The following is a 17,509-nucleotide window of genomic DNA, read 5'->3' on the forward strand; positions in this document are numbered from 1 at the left end:
GCAGGGATTAGCATTTAGACCTGTGCTCACAGCCTCCAACGACTGTTATTTGCATTGGCATAAAAAGCAGCTATGTTAAGGCCTGGCTGAAAATCAAGCCCTTTGTGAGCTGCCTCGAAGGCTTCAGCAGATGGAAGCCATATAAATAAAATGTGGTGTCATTATTACCTAGCTTAACAAGTCAGTGTATCTGTTAACAATGCTTATTTGAAATGGCATAACAACTAATCTATCCTGAAAGGTGAGTTTATCTTATATACTGGATTGAGACACTTAAAAACAAAATATACAGTCCCCCTTCTCTGTAGTGAGGATGCTTGGAGTCTTAATGCTCTTCAATATATGCAAAAGATTACTGCTGTATAGTTTAAACTGCCTGATTAATTCTATTATTGATAGTATCACCAGGCATGTTACAACCTCTGTAGAACTGCTATAGCTTCCCGCCACCCCAGTTTAATACATCCCCAGCCCCATTAACAATGAGTTATGCCCACTATTTTGTGAAGATGTGGTTAACCACAAACAAAGGACTCTTTATTCAACAGGGATTTGTATATTTCTTATAGCATCACAATGTTCTAAATGAAAACAAAAGAAAGACATAGTATTCCAGGCTCCAATTCTGGAAATGTGAGGTTGTAATGCACGTAGAGTCCTCACCTCCTATAAGTAAGGAATTCAGACCCCTATCCCTGCATGCTCCTTACTTTCTGACTTCCTAGCCAGCACTAAACTCCTTAGTTTGATTTATCCTGAGTGTTTTTCTCCTAGAATACCCTCCAAAGCTAGCCCTTTAAATCTGGGAAACACAACCAGTTGTGGCCTCAAATAGCTATTTTTGTCTCTGATTGTTACAGCTGACAGCCACCTCCCTTCCAGCTAGCTCCTTATGTGTGGCTTTCCTCCTGGATTTCTTTTTTCATTCCTACGGAGGTGGCTGTTTTTCACATTGCTCCCTCCACTCCACCAGCAACAGCATAAGCCAGCATTCCACATCATTGTTAAGTTTTTTTAGTCCATCTTATGCAAATCAGGCTGCCAATGCATGGTAGTCCTCTATATTTCCATTTTTTACCAAAGGCAAAAAGCGATTAGAAGGTTCTATTCTTGCCATATGGCTGACACCCAGGCCTGACAGTTCAGCAGCTGAGTTTCGTTTCTGGAAGATTTCACAGCGCGCCTATGCTGAATGAATTTCCTTGTCAAAATACGTGCCTTAAAATGAAGTTTAGATTCTAATAGTACTGGCTTGATGTGTAGAGGGCATGCTGGAGAGAGGAGAGGGAGTGGCCTGAGGATGTGGTAGTTCAGCTATTCTTGGCTGGTAGACAGCCACTAGGGGGCCATTGCAGTCAGAATTATTTGGGCATAAGCTTTCGTGAGTAAAAACCTCACTTCTTCGGATGCATCCGAAGAAGTGAGGTTTTTACTCACGAAAGCTTATGCCCAAATAAATCTGTTAGTCTTTAAGGTGCCACCAGACTCCTTGTTGTTTTTGTAGATACAGACTAACACGGCTACCCCCTGATACTTGCAGTCAGAATGTAAATTAGAGCAGCCCTGAAGCTGCCCTGTATTTTAAGTGTCCCGCTGCTTCCCTGCTCCTCTAGAAATAATGGAAGATATTAGATGGAAAGGGTCTATTAGGCCTTTAGCCCACACACACCCCCAATCCAGGATTGTTCTGTATGATACATTTTCTATATATCTTCTTATAATATTTATATTTGCTTATTTCTAGGAACTTATTTTAAAATGTGCAAACAAGGAGCTTTCTCTTCAGTGGATAAGCAATGCAGGGTAGAACCCAGACACCTTGCACAAGCTGTGTATTGCTTAAACCGTAGCGTCCATTAGAGCAGCCCAATCTGTTTAATCGTTAATTTCTTCAAGTGGCACAGAGATACAGCCCAAAAGACTAGTGCTTGACTGCTAATAAGAAAGAGAAGATGACTCATTGCTACTAAAGGTGAGTTATGTAGAGTAATTATATTTTAGTGGATCTGTTTATGAGTTACTTTCCCAGATGTAGAGATATTAAAGCTCCTTCCCACCGCCCTGCCTGCCTCCCTCTCTCCCCCACAGCAGTAGACGCACAAGCCCAGCATTCCACATCATTAGCATTGCCATTGGAGCTGGCACACGTGTGCACACCCAAACCTGAGACACAGAGGTGAAGAATATTTTTATGACATTATTTTTATGATAATCTATTTCAATGGTTAATTTAGTTTAGGGCACTGATTTATAACAAGTTTATAGATCTTTTTTACTATTCTTTGTTGAATTATAGAAGTGGCATGTGTGAAATGGAAGCACTTGGCCTATTGTTCTGCTTCTCACGCAACCAGTAGAGTTCAGAGAATAAATAGATCTATAAAATTAATATATACAGAGAGAAAGGGACAGAGACAGAGAGAATATGTAATGCTTTAGAGTCTGATACCACATTTATCTCTCCCAGTGAGGCTAAGACTCAAAAATTACATGTGGAAATACCACAAAGATCTTACCCTCTTGCTGTGGTGAGAAATGACTTCTCAGAATCTTACCTGTTTCATTTATAAAATCTGTTTCATTTATAAAACCAGTCTGCATAGTGTAAGTTTTCCAGTTTTTTTTCTTTAGGATAGGACCATATTACTGGGTTAACTTTTTGGAAACAGGCCATCGGTTACCAGGGGTATTGTTGTTTGGGGATTATAGGTTGGCTTTTATGAAAACGTAACTGCAACAGGATTTAGACTCCTATTTTTACACCATTACATCATATCATATTTAAACACAACACTCATATTGTGATATAATATCAAATATATAATATACAGATCTAGGTATATGTATATATCTATGAATACACATACATCACATGCTTTTGAGCATTGGCCTGCTAAACCCAGAGTTGTGAGTTCAATCCTTGGGGGCCACTTAGGGATCTGGGGCAAAAATCAGTACTTGGTCCTGCTAATGAAGGCAGAGGGCTGGACTCAATGACCCTTCAGGGTCCCTTCCAGTTCTATGAGATAGGTATGATATCTGTAATTTAGGTGTGATAAACTGTGCTTAGCATGTAGCTTTGATTACCTCATCTTTACTCTGCCCACTAATGTCTCCCTTGAGATTTATTCTATTTCAAACCTCTGTGAATCTGCAAACAGCTATAATCAAATAGCCCAAAACAAAACAAAAACCTTAGCTTGCAACAAAAATGTTTCCTTTTCCCCCAAAATGGGGATCTACCGCCATACAAAAAGTACATTGGTCTGCGGTCCAAGATGGGTAATACTCAGTCCTGGACAAGTGACAGGTTTATGATCTGTCTCAACACTGCAGGGCAATGCAATGGGCTACCATTTGCTTCTAGTCTTGGAAGAGACCAAGATAGCTGACTTTCTAATTAGGGAATGGAGAAGGATTTGTCTAAGTTTGAGTTAGAACTTTGTCTATTAATTTGCCTGAGATATTAGCATGATTAGTGTGTGTGTATGTGCGTGCGCGCGCGCGCGCAAAAACACACCAAAAATATAATTCCAGTCCTTAGTATTAGTGTAGTTCTGCTTGACTTACCATCAGTCTGATTCTGTGCCGGTGGTATTAGCAGAACTCTTTTTCTAGTTGCTAAGATGATTCTCAATCAAAGATTTAACAAAACCTTTTAAAGAGACCCGAGTTCAACAATTAATCCATATGGAAATGACTCGGTCACTTCAGAGCTCTTATAGCTCTTCCAGCTTGTATAAATCTTTTAGTCCTCCAATGGATGATTTTACAGTCTGCTGCTATTCTAAACTCTCCCTTTCCCCCTGAGCTCCCATCTCTGATTGATTAGTTCTCTACCCGTTCAGTGGAGTAAGCAAATGGGTAGTGAGTAGATAATTGTAGAACTAGTTGATGCCTTTTCCTTTCATATGCATTAATAGTCTGCTTTAATAAACCTATTCACATACTACCCTTTCTTCTGCCGATTATAAATATATGGTAATATGAGGTCTGTCTTCTTGTCACAACACGTCACCACTTCTATTTGTACAAAACAGAGTAAAAACACTAAATATAATCTTGCAGTCAACTGGAAGGAAAAATCCTAGTTTCTTCTGTCAGGGAGGAAAGGCATAAAAATGACTTGAACAGAATTTCAGTTTATCTTGTTAGGGTTTAAAGGAAACCAATTGCTTTCATAAACTGGGAGACATTTAAAGATGTCAAAAGTTGTAACAAAGTTTAAGAATCTTTGTGAAAAGAATAGTAGGATTTTTTTTCATTTGACATATCCATCATTCTGTTCAGTCACGAACAAGGACAGGCCAAACAGCAGAATATTTTGACAAATAATGAAAGGGATAGTTTTAAAAACTAACAATACCACTGACATTCCCCCCACCCTCCACTAATGCAAACAATAAGGCTTAAAATTCTGGTGTGGTCAGAAAGTTGGAAGGAAGAGCCAAGTTACAGGATCTGGCTTAGCTATATATAAACAATTGGAGCAGATTATTAGATAATAAGAAAGAAAATATGTAAATAATGCATGTCACTGATTGATTGCCAGGGTTTAATCCACTTCCTTGGCTCAACATCATTCACAGACAGAGGGCAGAAGAAGAGCCAAACGCACAGTTCAGTGCTGTCTAGACTCTTTATTGGTTTGTCCATCTCTATAAATCTGTTGTATGGACATGTTCGCTCTGCTTTTGTTTTGCTAGCAGTTCTGAAAACACATTTGCACTAAATCATTGGCTATGCCTACTTGTGCTAGCAGTGTATTATGGCAGAACCTCACACCTCTTAAGTCCAAGTTAAGTAGCTATTTCCATTATATGTTGTGCTTCAGAGGGTTAAAGTTGTCAGTAGAGATTATTGTTTTGGGGTTTTTACACAGGGCGGGGGTGTGTCTTAATTTGGTTTTTCCTTTTTTTGTTTATTTTACATATAAATGTTAATCAACCAAATAGCTTTTGCTGGGTTTGGCCAACCTACCCAAAAAAGAGCTTTTTATTTTAGAAACAGAAATTTTGCAGATCCTTTCTCCGGAATGATGAACCCAGTGGGATGTAAAAGGAAGAGGAACATTCACATTATGGATGAACACATTGTTTGCCCCCCCCCCCCTCAAAACACAGGGTCAGCAGTTCTATTAGTCCAGCTAATTTCTATCAAATGACAATCTCAGAGTAGTGTTTCTTGTGCCTCTCAGCTGTTAGTGAGACACTGGTACATAATAGAACCAATTAGTTAAATCCCCCATCCGGTGATTAGATTTTCTAGCCCTGAATCATGGCTACATTCCGGCCCCTTTATGCTGCTCTGGTGGCATTAAGGGCTGGAACCTGAGCAAATTTTTGTACAGAGATCTTCACTTGAGCTTCAGAGGGAATAGGCAACCCTACATCCCCCCCCGCACCCTCCAAGGCATCTCTAATTTATGCTGGGGGCTGGGCATGTCCCCATCCAGGCTCAAGATATGAAGAGCACAAAGGTGGCTTTACTCCTCACACTGCCCAGGCTGCTGCTCCTAAACTACAGCACACGGGAGGTGCAGTTGAGAATCCAAGCTGCTATGTGCACGTAGTTACTGAAAGCAAGATTTAAACCAAGCCGCTAACTAACCAGTGGAAGAACTCCCAGAGGGAGGAGGTGGATTCTCTGTCGCTTGCCATCTTTAAATCAAGATTGGATGGCTTTCTAAAAGAGATGCTCTGGCTCTTCCAGAAGGAATTACTGCATAAACTGTATGGCCTCCTGTGTTATGCAGGAAATCTAACAAGATGATCAATAGTAGCCTTAAATTATGAATAGATCTGCCACAGTCTCAGGAGCAGGATGAACTGGCACTATAGGTCTAGTTGGGATTTGGTATTTCTCATCTCAGTTGCTCCCAAATATGCCAATGAATCCTTTGCACTAGCTGTAATGGTGCTTCATAGGAGGTGTTGGGATAGCTGCCTCTAGATATTCTTGGGTGCATCTTTTTCTGTGTCGTCCCCAGTCCCTAGCTTTGTTTCTGTGTTTGGACAGCTCTTAATTCTTCTCTCTCTCTCCCTTTTGTTCCTCTGTTCTGTCTGTTTGCTCCTTTCCCTGTCTTTTGTCATGTCATTCTCTGTCTCTCTACAGTCAAGCCATAGACATGAAATGTATTAGGATTGAAGAGCACTTTGCAGCCCCCTCATCTTGTAAAGTGTTTGATCTGCAGGGAAACAGACTAATCCTAATCAAGTACCCAGGGCCAGCTCCAGGCACCAGCCAACCAAGCATGAGCTTGGGGCGGCACCATATAAGGGGTGGCCAATGTTGGGGTGGCGGGGGGTGCTTGCGGTGTTTTTGTTTTTGTTCGCGGGGCGGCGCTCGAGAGTTATTTTTTGTTTCGGTGGTGCGGCACTAGGGGGGCGGGGGCTTCAGTGGCGCGGTGCTTGGGGGAGGTGGTAGGGGTTTGGCCAGCACGGCCCGGCGGTTTGGGTGGAGCGGTGCAGCGTTCCGGGGGTTTGGGCGGCCCGGCGCGGCGCTCGGGTGGGGGTGGGGGTTTGGGCGGCCTGGCGCGGTGCCCGGGCCGATTCAGTTTTGGGCGACCCGGCGCTCAGGGCTGGGAGGTTAGGCGGCCTGGCGCGGCGTTGGGGGGGAGGGTTGGCGGCGTGGCACGGGGGGGGGGCGCTCTCTTTTTTTGCCTGGGGCAGCAAAAAAGTTAGAGCCGGCCCTGCAACTACCCTCTGCAAGCTATTTACAAAGGGATCTGCGAAGATAACAGCTTACTATGCTAGTCCTTTCCTCTTTGCTTCTGTCCTGTGCCACCTTTAATGCGGTGCCCAAAGTGACTGCCTATCCCCCTGTCCCTAAAACTAGCCCTGAGAAGATATGCCAACATGTCTCCCTCTAGCCAAGTCAGGAGGAGATGTGCTAAACTTATTTAATTTAGAAGTCTGTCATCCAAATGATTATTAATTGTATTACAGTAATGCCCACAAAGTGCTAGATGCTGTCCAGCCATTAGCTTGTGGGCTGTGTCCTGTACACCTAACAATCTAAGAAGACGAGCGGTGTACAAAAAAGAGCAGGAAAAGTATAAAATGTATAATTAAAATGTTTTAAAAATAAATACTAGCTATCCCCCAAATGCCCCAGTCTCTAGTCATTGCTAGGTGGCTAACTTCTTATAGGTTTCATAATAGAAGTGGGTCTTGAGTAGGGATTTGAAGGAGAAGGCATTGCACATTACTCAGTTCAGGGAGAGTGTTTTGTGCATAAGGGGTGGCTTGGAAGAAATCATGAAAATAGTGTTGGAGAAGGGAACAAATGGGAAGGCAAAGCTAACTTAAAGGGCAGAGGAGTGATATAACAGTCACAAATGGAAAGATAAGAAGACACAAGGTTGTGGAAGACCTTAAAGATGAAGACCAGGAGCATGAGTTTGTTAAAGGCAGGGAGTGAGTGGAGGGGTTGGAGGGAGGATAACCTGTTCTAAGTGAAGTAAGATCATCTTAGTGGCTGTGTTTTAAATGGACTAGAATGGGTCTGATGGCAGACTTTTGCTCCTTGTGGCTTCCAAAGCATCTCTTACTCTGTGTGCTTTCTTAGGGTGCAAATGCAGTGGTATTGGGTAAATTAATGCAAATCAGAGTTATGGTAAAAAGACTTCCCTTCCCCACCAGTAGAAACCTCTTGCTCTTATAGCAGGTACTAATTTTGGTGGGACTGTAACACTGTGTCCAGAAACTGCCTTGTATGAGAGCACACTTCTGCCACATGGACCAAAACTTTACAGCTGAAATTCATGTTGTTGTTTGAAATTTTAAACATGATCCTGATTCACCTTGAAGTCCCATTGTTTTCTTCCAAGAATTTCCTGGTCAAATATAACCACGCACACAATAACCATTAGCCTAGAGATAAACATCTCTCTCTTCAATATTGCTAATATAGGGTTATTACATACAGAGAGGCTTACCCCTTTCATAGGAGACAGTGTCTGTACTTTCACAAGCACCATCTGAAGCTTATTGCTAGAGTGTATTCATGTTCACAGCTTTCTGTGGGAATCTGTATTTATTATGTATAGGTAAGAAATTTCTGGCACCATGTTTCTATTCCCTTCAGCTGATCAGATATTGGTATGTTTTGTCCTGCAGGCAGAAGAAGTTACTTTTTCCATGCTGCTTCTCTGCTGAATTTTTGCAGGCTGGCTTTTGACAACAACTTTGGGTCTGTAAAGGGAAATAACATGAACCACGTTTCTAATGAGCAGTAATTACAGGTTTAAATAGTTGGCACAATCAGTGTTCAGTGATTTCATTATTAGATGGCACCATAATTTATGCTAATCCTGATAACGGTTCCGGATGAGAGAGGTCCAGACATAGGAGATTGCACTGCAATTATTTACACCCTGTATTTCTGAAACAATAGATATGGTAATTTGAAAATCAGATGACTGTGATCTCATTTATTCTGGTAGGAAACACATGTAACAAGTTGTGTCAACAACTGTAAAATTAAATAGAGGTATTTGACTTCCATTCTAGGTCGATTCCTTCTTCTTAGCTTTCCTTGCCCTAAATACACTTCTGGCCAGGAACCATGCATGGAAAAAAGTCAAGAGGCAGAAAGCAGCAAGCTACTTAAGATATGGAATTTTGTTTTACTTTTCTCAGTGCACATTTTCTGTCTGGCCGTAAGTTCTTGTTACAAGGTGGAACGTGGAAGCTATAGATGGCAAGTGACAGCTGTCCCCTACTGGGCATCATGGTCCTGCCTTCCTATGACTATAAACTCTAACCACTGTAAATGGGAGACATGTTGCCCCATCCCCCCACCTTCTTCAAATGCAGCCATCTGAAACCTACTCCCCCTTAGCTCTACTCTGCTCCTGTTCCAGTGGGTCTGTGATGGGGTATAAATGCCACACAGGTGAGGGTTAAAGGTAGTCTGAGAGCTCAGTTAGTCCACCCTGTTGCACCTGGGGTGTATGTAAAGCTTGATTTGTTATCAAACTCAGCTTGGGAGGAGTGGGGCCTTCTTCAGAAAGGAAGTAAAAGCTACAGTGGAGGTCCAGGAGAGGGACCCAGGTCACCAACAGCCCCATGTTATAAGGGATGTCCCTTATTTAAATAACAAATTGCCGGTTCCATAATAAATCAGTACAGGATGCCTTTTATCCCATATTTCAGTTCTGCTGGGTCTGAAGTAGTCTGAAGTGTTGCTCCGGCACCTGAAATCCAGGATGGAGTGATGCTCCAGCACTTTCCTTTGCAAAGTGCTACTGGTTGGCAGCTTGTTCTGGTGGATGGGGGTCGCAATGACACTCTCATCAGTCCTGGCCACCCCTCCATTTCGTATGACAGAAGTTGGGCCAAATGTGAGTGACATTGTGACCCCACCCACCAGGTCAAGTTGCCAACATCACTCAAATTTGGCCGACCCAGCTCTCTGTCTGGCAAGCAGCGCCCAGATCTGCAGAGAGAGAACCCCCAGGAAGGATGGGTGAGGAGAGGAGACTTGTCCCCAGAGGCTTAGTTGAAGACTGAGGACAACTGAGATCTGTTCCTATTTTTGAAATATAATGTTGGCAACCCAGGCCTAGAAGGAAGAGGGTTAGAGTTCCCTCACTCTGGGAAAGAAACCATGGGGACACTGAAGGTGAAGGGCTAGTCCTAATGCTAGGCCCTTGGAAAGGGCTGGAGGTCCAAGTCACAAGAAAAAGCAGACTGCCATAGGGCCAGACAAACTGTCAGCGGAGGACGCCAGAGAAAGAGAGCTTACTACACCACACCCAGCCACGAGGGAGTGTGTGGCTTGAGAATCATTCTTCTATAGGATCCCACTCCCAATCTATCCAACTGAGCTACCTGTAAATTGCTCACTTTTTAATTGAAACACATCTGTCAAACGGCAAAAAGGGACAATGTCAGAGTCAGCTAAACTTGCAGAGGGAAGCCAAGACAGGTTATGGAGCATGGATGCAACGTGTTCCATGCCAGAGATCAAGCTGAGTAATTTGACAGTTACATTCTGCATTAGCTGATGTTTCCAAGTGGTCTTCAGGAGAGAGCATTGCACTAATCCCTTTGGAAGTAATCAGGCATGAGTAACTGTGGCAAGGTCAAGTATCAGAGGGGTAGCCGTGTTAGTCTGAATCTGTAAAAAGCAACAGAGGGTCCTGTGACACCTTTAAGACTAACAGAAGTATTGGGAGCATAAGCTTTCGTGGGTAAGAACCTCACTTCTTTTGTGGGCAAGGTCCACATCTGAAATGAAAGGTCATAATGTACTCTGTTTGCCACCATCTTATCTGCCACTGTTAATGTATTAACTTCTAGGATATGGTATGTAGGCCTTGAAATAATTTAACCTTGCTATGGTAGACTAGGCTAATATGGTTAGACTTGGCGAATAATAGCTATAGCTCTCTGTACACTTCTGCATAAGACTAAGCAAATAATTGAGAGGAAATTTTTTTTGAATGAATTTAGCTTGTTTTTCGTTGGCAAACTGTAAGGTTTTGATGTTTTGCAAATGTATTTTTTGAAATTATCTATTGAATAAGTCCTGCAAATAATTGTTTTGTAGCTTGTTCACAAGCCGTTTGACTGGACATATAACTCACATGTTCTTGTTTCTATGCCCTGATGGATGAGTGTACATCTTTTAAATAGTTTTTATTGCAAATGCTCATATTTATAAGTCAAACATTTGCCTTAACATAAGAACGGCCATACTAGGTCAGACCAAAGGTCCATCTAGCCCAGTATCCTGTCTTCCAACAGTAGTCAATGCCAGGTGCTCCAGAGGGAATGAACAGAACAGGTAATCATCAAGTGATACATCCCCTGTCGCTCATTCCCAGCTTCTGGCAAACAGAGGCTAGGGACACCATCCCTGCCCATCCTGGCTAGTAGCTATTGATGGACTTATCCTCCATAAATTTATCTAGTTCTTTTTTGTGCCCTGTTATAATCTTGGCCTTCACAACATCCCCTGGCAAGGAGTTCCATAGGTTGACTATGCATTCTGTGAAAAAATACTTCCTTTTGTTTGTTTTAAACCTGCTGCCTATTAATTTCATTTGGTGGCCTCTAGTTCTTGTGTTATGCGAAGGAGTAAATAACACTTCCTTATTTACTTTCTCCACACCAGTCATGATTTTATAGACCTCTATCATATCCCCCCTTAGTTGTCTCTTTTCCAACCTGAAAAGTCCCAATCTTATTAATCTCTCCTCATACGGTAGTCATTCCATACCCCTAATCATTTTTGTTGCCCTTTTCTGAACCTTTTCCAAGTCCAATATATCTTTTTTGAGATGGGGCGACCACATCTGTATACAGTATTCAAGATGTGGGCGTACCATAGATTTATATAGAGGCAATATGATACTTTCTGTTTTATTATCTGTCCCTTTCTTACTTATTCCCAGCATTCTGTTTGCCTTTTTGACTGCCGCTGCACATTGAGCGGATGTTTTCAGAGAACTATCCACAATGACTCCAAGATCTCTTTCTTGAGTGGTAACGGCTAATTTAGACCCCATCATTTTAGGTGTATAGTTGGGATTATATTTTCCAGTGTGCATTACTTTGCACTTATCAACATTGAATTTCATCTGCCATTTTTGTAGCTTTTTGCAGTCTGCCTGGGACTTAACTATCTTGAGTAGTTTTGTATCATCTGCAAATTTTGCCTCCTCACTGTTTACCCCTTTTTCCAGGATCGTTTATGAATATGTTAAATAGGACTGGGCCCAGCACAGACTCCTGGGGACACCACTATTTACCTCTCTCCATTCTGAAAACTGACCATTTATTCCTACCCTTTGTTTCCTATCTTTTAACCAGCTACTAACCCATGAGAGAACCTTCACTCTTATCCCATGACTGCTTACTTTGCTTAAGAGCCTTTGGTGAGAGACCTTGTCAAAGGCTTTCTGGAAATCTAAATACACTATATCCACTGTATCCCCTTGGTCCACATGCTTGTTGACTCCCCTCAAAGAATTCTAGTAGATTGGTGAGATATGATTTCCCTTTACAAAAAAACATATTGACTATTCCCCAACAAATTATATTAATCTATGTATCTGACAATTTTGTTCTCTACTATAGCTTCGACCAGTTTGCCTGGTATTGAAGTCAGGCTTACTGGACTGTAATTGCCAGGATCTCTTCTGGAGCCCTTTTAAAAAGTTGGCATCATATTAGCTACCCTTTAGTCATTTGGTATAGAAGGTGGTTTAAATGATAGTTTACAAACGACAGTTAGTAGTCCTGAAATTTCACATTGAGTACCTTCAGAACCCTTGGGTGAATACCATCTGGTCCTGGTGACTTATTACTGTTTAACTTATCAGTTTGTTCCAAACCCTCCTCTAATGACACCTCAGTTTGGAACAGTTCCTCAGATTTGTCACCTAAAAGAAATGGCTCAGGTTTGGGAATCTCCCTCACCTCCTCAACCATTAAGACTGGGGAGGATAGCTCAGAGGTTTGAGCATTGGCCTGCTAAACCCAGGGTTGTGAGTTCAATCCTTGAGGGGGCCATTTAGGGATCTGGGGCAAAAATCTGTCTGGGGATTGGTCCCGCTTTGAGTAGGGGATTGGATTAGATGACCTCCTGAGGTCCCTTCCAACCCTGATATTCTATGATTCTATGAAGACCAATGCAGAGAATTCATTTAGTTTCTCCGCAATGGCCTTATCATCCTTGAGTGCTCCTTTATCATCTTGATTGTCCAGTGGCCCCACTGGTTGTTTAGCAGGCTTCCTGTTTCTGATGTACTTAAACATTTGTTTTGCTATTACTTTTTGAGTCTTTGGCTAGCTGTTCTTCAAATTCTTTTTTGGCCTTCCTAATTATATTTTTACACTTCATTTGTCAGAGTATCAGAGGGTTCAGTTAGGTTCAGCATCCACGCACAGGGCTGGCTCCAGCGGGGGCAGGGGGGGGGGCGGCAGCGCGGGGGTGAAGCCACAATCAGCAGCACTTCGGCGGGAGCTCTACCGCCGCCGCTTCATCCTTCGGCGGCAATTCGGCAGCAGGTCCTTCCTTCCGAGAGGGACTGAGGGACCCGCCGCTGAATTGCCACCGAACAACTGGACGGGCCACCACTTTCCCTTGGCTGTCCCAAGCACCTGCTTGCTGCACTGGTGCCTGGAGCTGGCCCTGCCCACACAGGCAGCACACTGTCCCCCAAACAAACAGACCACACGCTATATTTCAGTCCAGTAGCAAGGACACCACACCACAACAAACACAAACACACACACAACAGACAACAAACTTAGAGTCACGTAATCGCTTCTCCTTCACCTGGAGAAGTCCCTCACAAAACTCCCCTGTTAGCTGCTCCTGTTCGCTAGCTCCTTCCATGAATATTCTCTATTAGTTGTCTAAACTTGCCACTAAACTTCTTTGATGAAGTATTCAGAAAGGATCATGAACACAGGTAGCTTTTCATTTGAGCAAATATTTATGAAAATTTCTGAAGTGTTTGTTCAGGTAAAGTTCTCGATCAAGGGGCAATTTTTCATTAACTAGTTTTGAGTCCTCTCCTTAGCCCTATCTCTGTACTGGCACAGAGAAAGCTCCCACCCACTTCTGAGTACATTGGCAAAATGTCTGCCTGACTATTGACACTTCCATTTTGTGCATGACAGAGTCCATTACCCTCCCCTCCCCCTTAAAGCTAGTACTGCAGTATCATCCCTGGTAATCAAAGAGAGGAAATATATGAAATATGCACTGACTTTCAGTGTCCAGAGAGTGTTTTAGTAAATCTTTCTTCCTGGAATATTAGAGTCCATTCCCATTAGCAGCAATAATATAACTTTCAAACCTACAAAACCTGTTTATCAAAGCAGCACATGTTCAGCAAGGTAAGGCAGAAATGTAAAGGGTGGAGTAAGTGGGAAAGTTGCCATTCTCATTGTCCTAATTACAGTATATAATATTTTGGCAGAGTGACAACTAAGAGTCCTTTTATTCCAGTAACCTCTAACAATCAACAGGATATTACTTCAAGTATTGACATTAAGGCCCTGCTCTTGCAAGATGCTGAGCACTCTGGCTCCAACCCAACAAAGCATGTAAGTATGTGCTTAACTTTACACACATGAGTAGTGTGAACTCCTTGGCATGGCTGAGAGGTAAGATGGTCCAGTGGTTAGGGGGTTAACCTGGGACTTGGGAGACAGGGATTCAGTTCCTGCTCCGCCATAGATTTGAGTAAATTAGTTAGCTCCTCTGAGTTCTTCATTTGTAGAATGAGAATAGTAGTACTTCCCTACCTCACAGGGCAGTTGTGAGGATAAATACGTTAAGAGACTATAAGACACTCAGATATTGTAAATACAGTAAAAGCTTTTTTTAAAAAAATTCTAGTTAACTAAGAAGGAGGGAGTTTGGGTGTGAGAGGGGGTGCAGGACTGGGGGTTGGGGAACAGGAGGGGGTGTGGAGCACAGGCTCTGGGAGAGAGTTTGGATGCAGGAGGTGGCTCAGGGCAGTGGATTGGGGCACAGGAGGGGTTTCAGGATGCCAGATTTGGGGGGCGCTCACCTCGGGTGGCTCCCAGCAAGTGGCGACCTGTCCCTGCTGTTCCTAGGCGGAGGCACGGCCAGGCAGCTCTGCGCGCTGCTCCCACCCCGCCCCAAGCGCTGGATCCCACTTGTGGGTGGAGTCACCTAACCGTGAAATGCCGGTTTATAGAGCTTTCCGGTTGGTACAGGGCCAGATAACACAGCTTTTACTGTACTGTATTCCTAAAGTGAAGCATGTCTTTAAGTGCTCTACAGGAGCAGAGCCGTAGTGTTCAGCAACTTGCAGGATTGACCTCTTATGGAGCAACACATAACTATGTTCTAGTGCTGTCTACCTAACTCCCAAGCTAACTCATCTCACCACAAAGGTATAGTGGAAATGAACGATATAACTTAATAAAGCTCAGATATTTGATTTGGATAAGCACCAATAATCTTTGCAAATCAGCACCCCAAATTCAGATGAACTTATTATCTGAACTGTCCAAACCTCTTACGTCTGGAAAACTAACTTTCAAGAAGAGACTCTCACAATATTTTTGGTACTTCCTGCTTCCAGTCCAGCTGGAAATTTCATGAGAACAGCTTTTCTCATGGTATCTCAGCACTTCTATTTCTGGTCTTGGCTTGAACCAGGAAGTATAAAAGTGCATTAAAATTAATAGTAGTAATACGTAGATTTTTTTTTTTAAAAGTCAAACCTCAAAATTTGTTTTTGTTTTGAGTTTGGGGCAATGACGTTTCAGATGGGTTCTTGTTTTATCCAAACCAGTCTGACTCTACATCTAGTAGAAATTTAAACTATTAGAGGAACAAAACTGTGAAGAGAACCTGAACTCTGTGCAACATGGCGTAATTGTTATGATGGTAGCTGTCAAAAGCTGATTTAAATGTAATCAGCTTCTCCTTGCATTGGTATACAGCCTGTTTATACAGTAGCTATGCCATTTAGTATCTCTCCATGTTTAGAAAGAGAATGCTCCAATGTGCTGGGCATTTCCAGGAAAGATGTTTCATGTAGAAGCTCATTTTATAAATACTGATGTTAATTCCCCAGAAATGCATCTTAACTCCATAGGAAAGTATTTTTGTGTTTATTTTCTAGGCTCTCTGGAACCAGTAGACATAAAACACTCTATGTCGGAAACATACAGCATACAGCTCTGAGCAAAGGGGCCTATTTTCGTCATGGATAAGATAAACAATGGCCTAATTGGAGGAAACATCTCTCCTGGATGGAGCCCATCTTGGAGCTGTCAGCTGCAGAAGTTACAAATGGCTTTGTCGCTTTGTAACATAAACAGTGTTTGAAAATGTTGGTGCTGAGCTGTTGATATTAAAATCACCTCATTAATCACCTTTGGAAGTAACAAAGTTATCTAAGCTCCTATGCTGGCTTCCTATAGGGGATAATAATAATAACAATAATACTTTTTAAAAAGTTATTTATTATGTAAGGCCTCAGTCAACCTTCATACTGAGTAAAGTCTGAAAGCCACACATATGTCATTAGAAATAGTTTCTCAAAATGTGGAAACTGATCAGGTCAAGACCAGGTGTACAATGTGTGGAATGTAAAGGACACTTAATACTGTAATATGTAAAGGAGTTATGGGTGCCTTATACAGGAAGGTTGGCACTACGAGAAAGAAATGTTGGCATTTCTCTTTATTTATTTTTGTATTTTATGTGTTTGGAGAACTGGGGCAGTAACAAGGATTAGGATGGAATCTTGCAGCCTGGAAAGGAAGGAAAAAGGAAGAATCATTTTGCTGAAGGATGCTTACTAGTTTGATGATTTTTGTGAATTCTCACTAGAAAGGGAAAACCATGGGTGGTGAAGTGAATCCCCACTTTAGGGAAGCTAGCCTGCTGGCCCCGCCCCTTCTGCCTGAGGCCCCACCCCCCACACACTGGAGCCCTGAAACCTGCCCCCCATAACAGGAGGTGCCCTGAGGCCCCCTCCTTCCCCCCCGTGACCAGAGGAGCCCTGCCTTGCCCACCCCAGCCTCCCTGGATCAGCCCCACTAGCCCTAGGGCTGGAGACAGTGCTGTGCCAGGCCGCTCCCCCTGCGCCAGGCCATGCTGGCCCCAGTGTAGGCTGAGCCAAGCTGCTCCTGCTCCCTCCCACGCCTGAGCATCAGGCTGGGCCAGCCCCAGCACTGGGCTGAGTTGAGCCGTCCCCCCCGGAGTGCCATGCCAGCCCCAGCACCGGCCCAGCCACTCCCCCCCCCACTCCCAGCCCAAATGCTGGACCGAGCTGCTTCCTCCCGCCCAAGTGCTGGGCAGAGCCGGCGCTCCACTCCCCCCTGACCAAGCTGGCGACCCCAGTGCCCAGCTGAGCCACCTCACTTCCCCACCAGATCCCTGCACCCGCAACTTGCTTGCAGCATCCCTCCTCACTCCCCCGCCCCTGAAGAGAAGCAACGCAGCAAGTAGCGGGGACCTGTGGGGGAGTGGAGTGCAGGTAGGCAGGCGGCAGAAGCAGCAGGCAGTGGGTGGGGGAGACCTCGGGAAGGGGCAGGGCCACCATGACCCAGGTGTCCCTCGGGGGCTTAGCCTTCCCTGGCCTATTATACCCTTCTCCTTGTAACAATCTTTTACGTACTTGAAAACTGTTATTGTGTCCCCTCTCAGTCTTCTTTTCTCCAGACTTAAACAAACCCAATTTTTAAAAAATCTTTCCTCCTAGGTCATGTTTTCTAGACCTTTAATCATTCTTGTTGCTTCTTCTCTGGACTTGCTCCAATTTATCCACATCTTTTCTGAAATGTGGTGCCCAGAACTGGACTCAATACTCCAGCTGAGGCCTAATCAGCACAAAGTAGAGCAGAAAAATTACTTCTTGTGTCTTGCTTACAACTCTCCTGATAATACATCCCAGAATGATGTTTGCTTTTTTTGCAACAGTGTTACACTGTTCACTCCTATTTAACTTGTGATCCACTAGGACCCCCAGATCCCATTCTGCAGTCCTCCTTCCTAGGCA

At 43.4% G+C, this 17,509-nt stretch overlaps 1 long non-coding RNA gene across 3 annotated transcripts; it reads left to right on the forward strand.

Annotated features, from left to right (window-relative positions):
- Positions 1 to 1,756: 1,756 nt before the first annotated feature.
- LOC117876683 lies at positions 1,757 to 17,149 on the forward strand. 3 transcript variants are annotated; one of them, XR_004645520.1, is made up of 4 exons: positions 1,757 to 1,972; positions 13,972 to 14,069; positions 14,766 to 14,888; positions 15,626 to 17,149. It is a non-coding gene; the product is annotated as an uncharacterized LOC117876683 (long non-coding RNA). The 3 variants fall into 3 exon arrangements; XR_004645521.1 differs by lacking the exon at positions 14,766 to 14,888; XR_004645519.1 differs by lacking the exon at positions 1,757 to 1,972 and having other exon boundaries at positions 13,173 to 14,069.
- Positions 17,150 to 17,509: the final 360 nt, after the last annotated feature.

This window comes from Trachemys scripta, chromosome 4 (assembly GCF_013100865.1).
Source record: "Trachemys scripta elegans isolate TJP31775 chromosome 4, CAS_Tse_1.0, whole genome shotgun sequence".
Taxonomy (NCBI): domain Eukaryota; kingdom Metazoa; phylum Chordata; order Testudines; family Emydidae; genus Trachemys; species Trachemys scripta.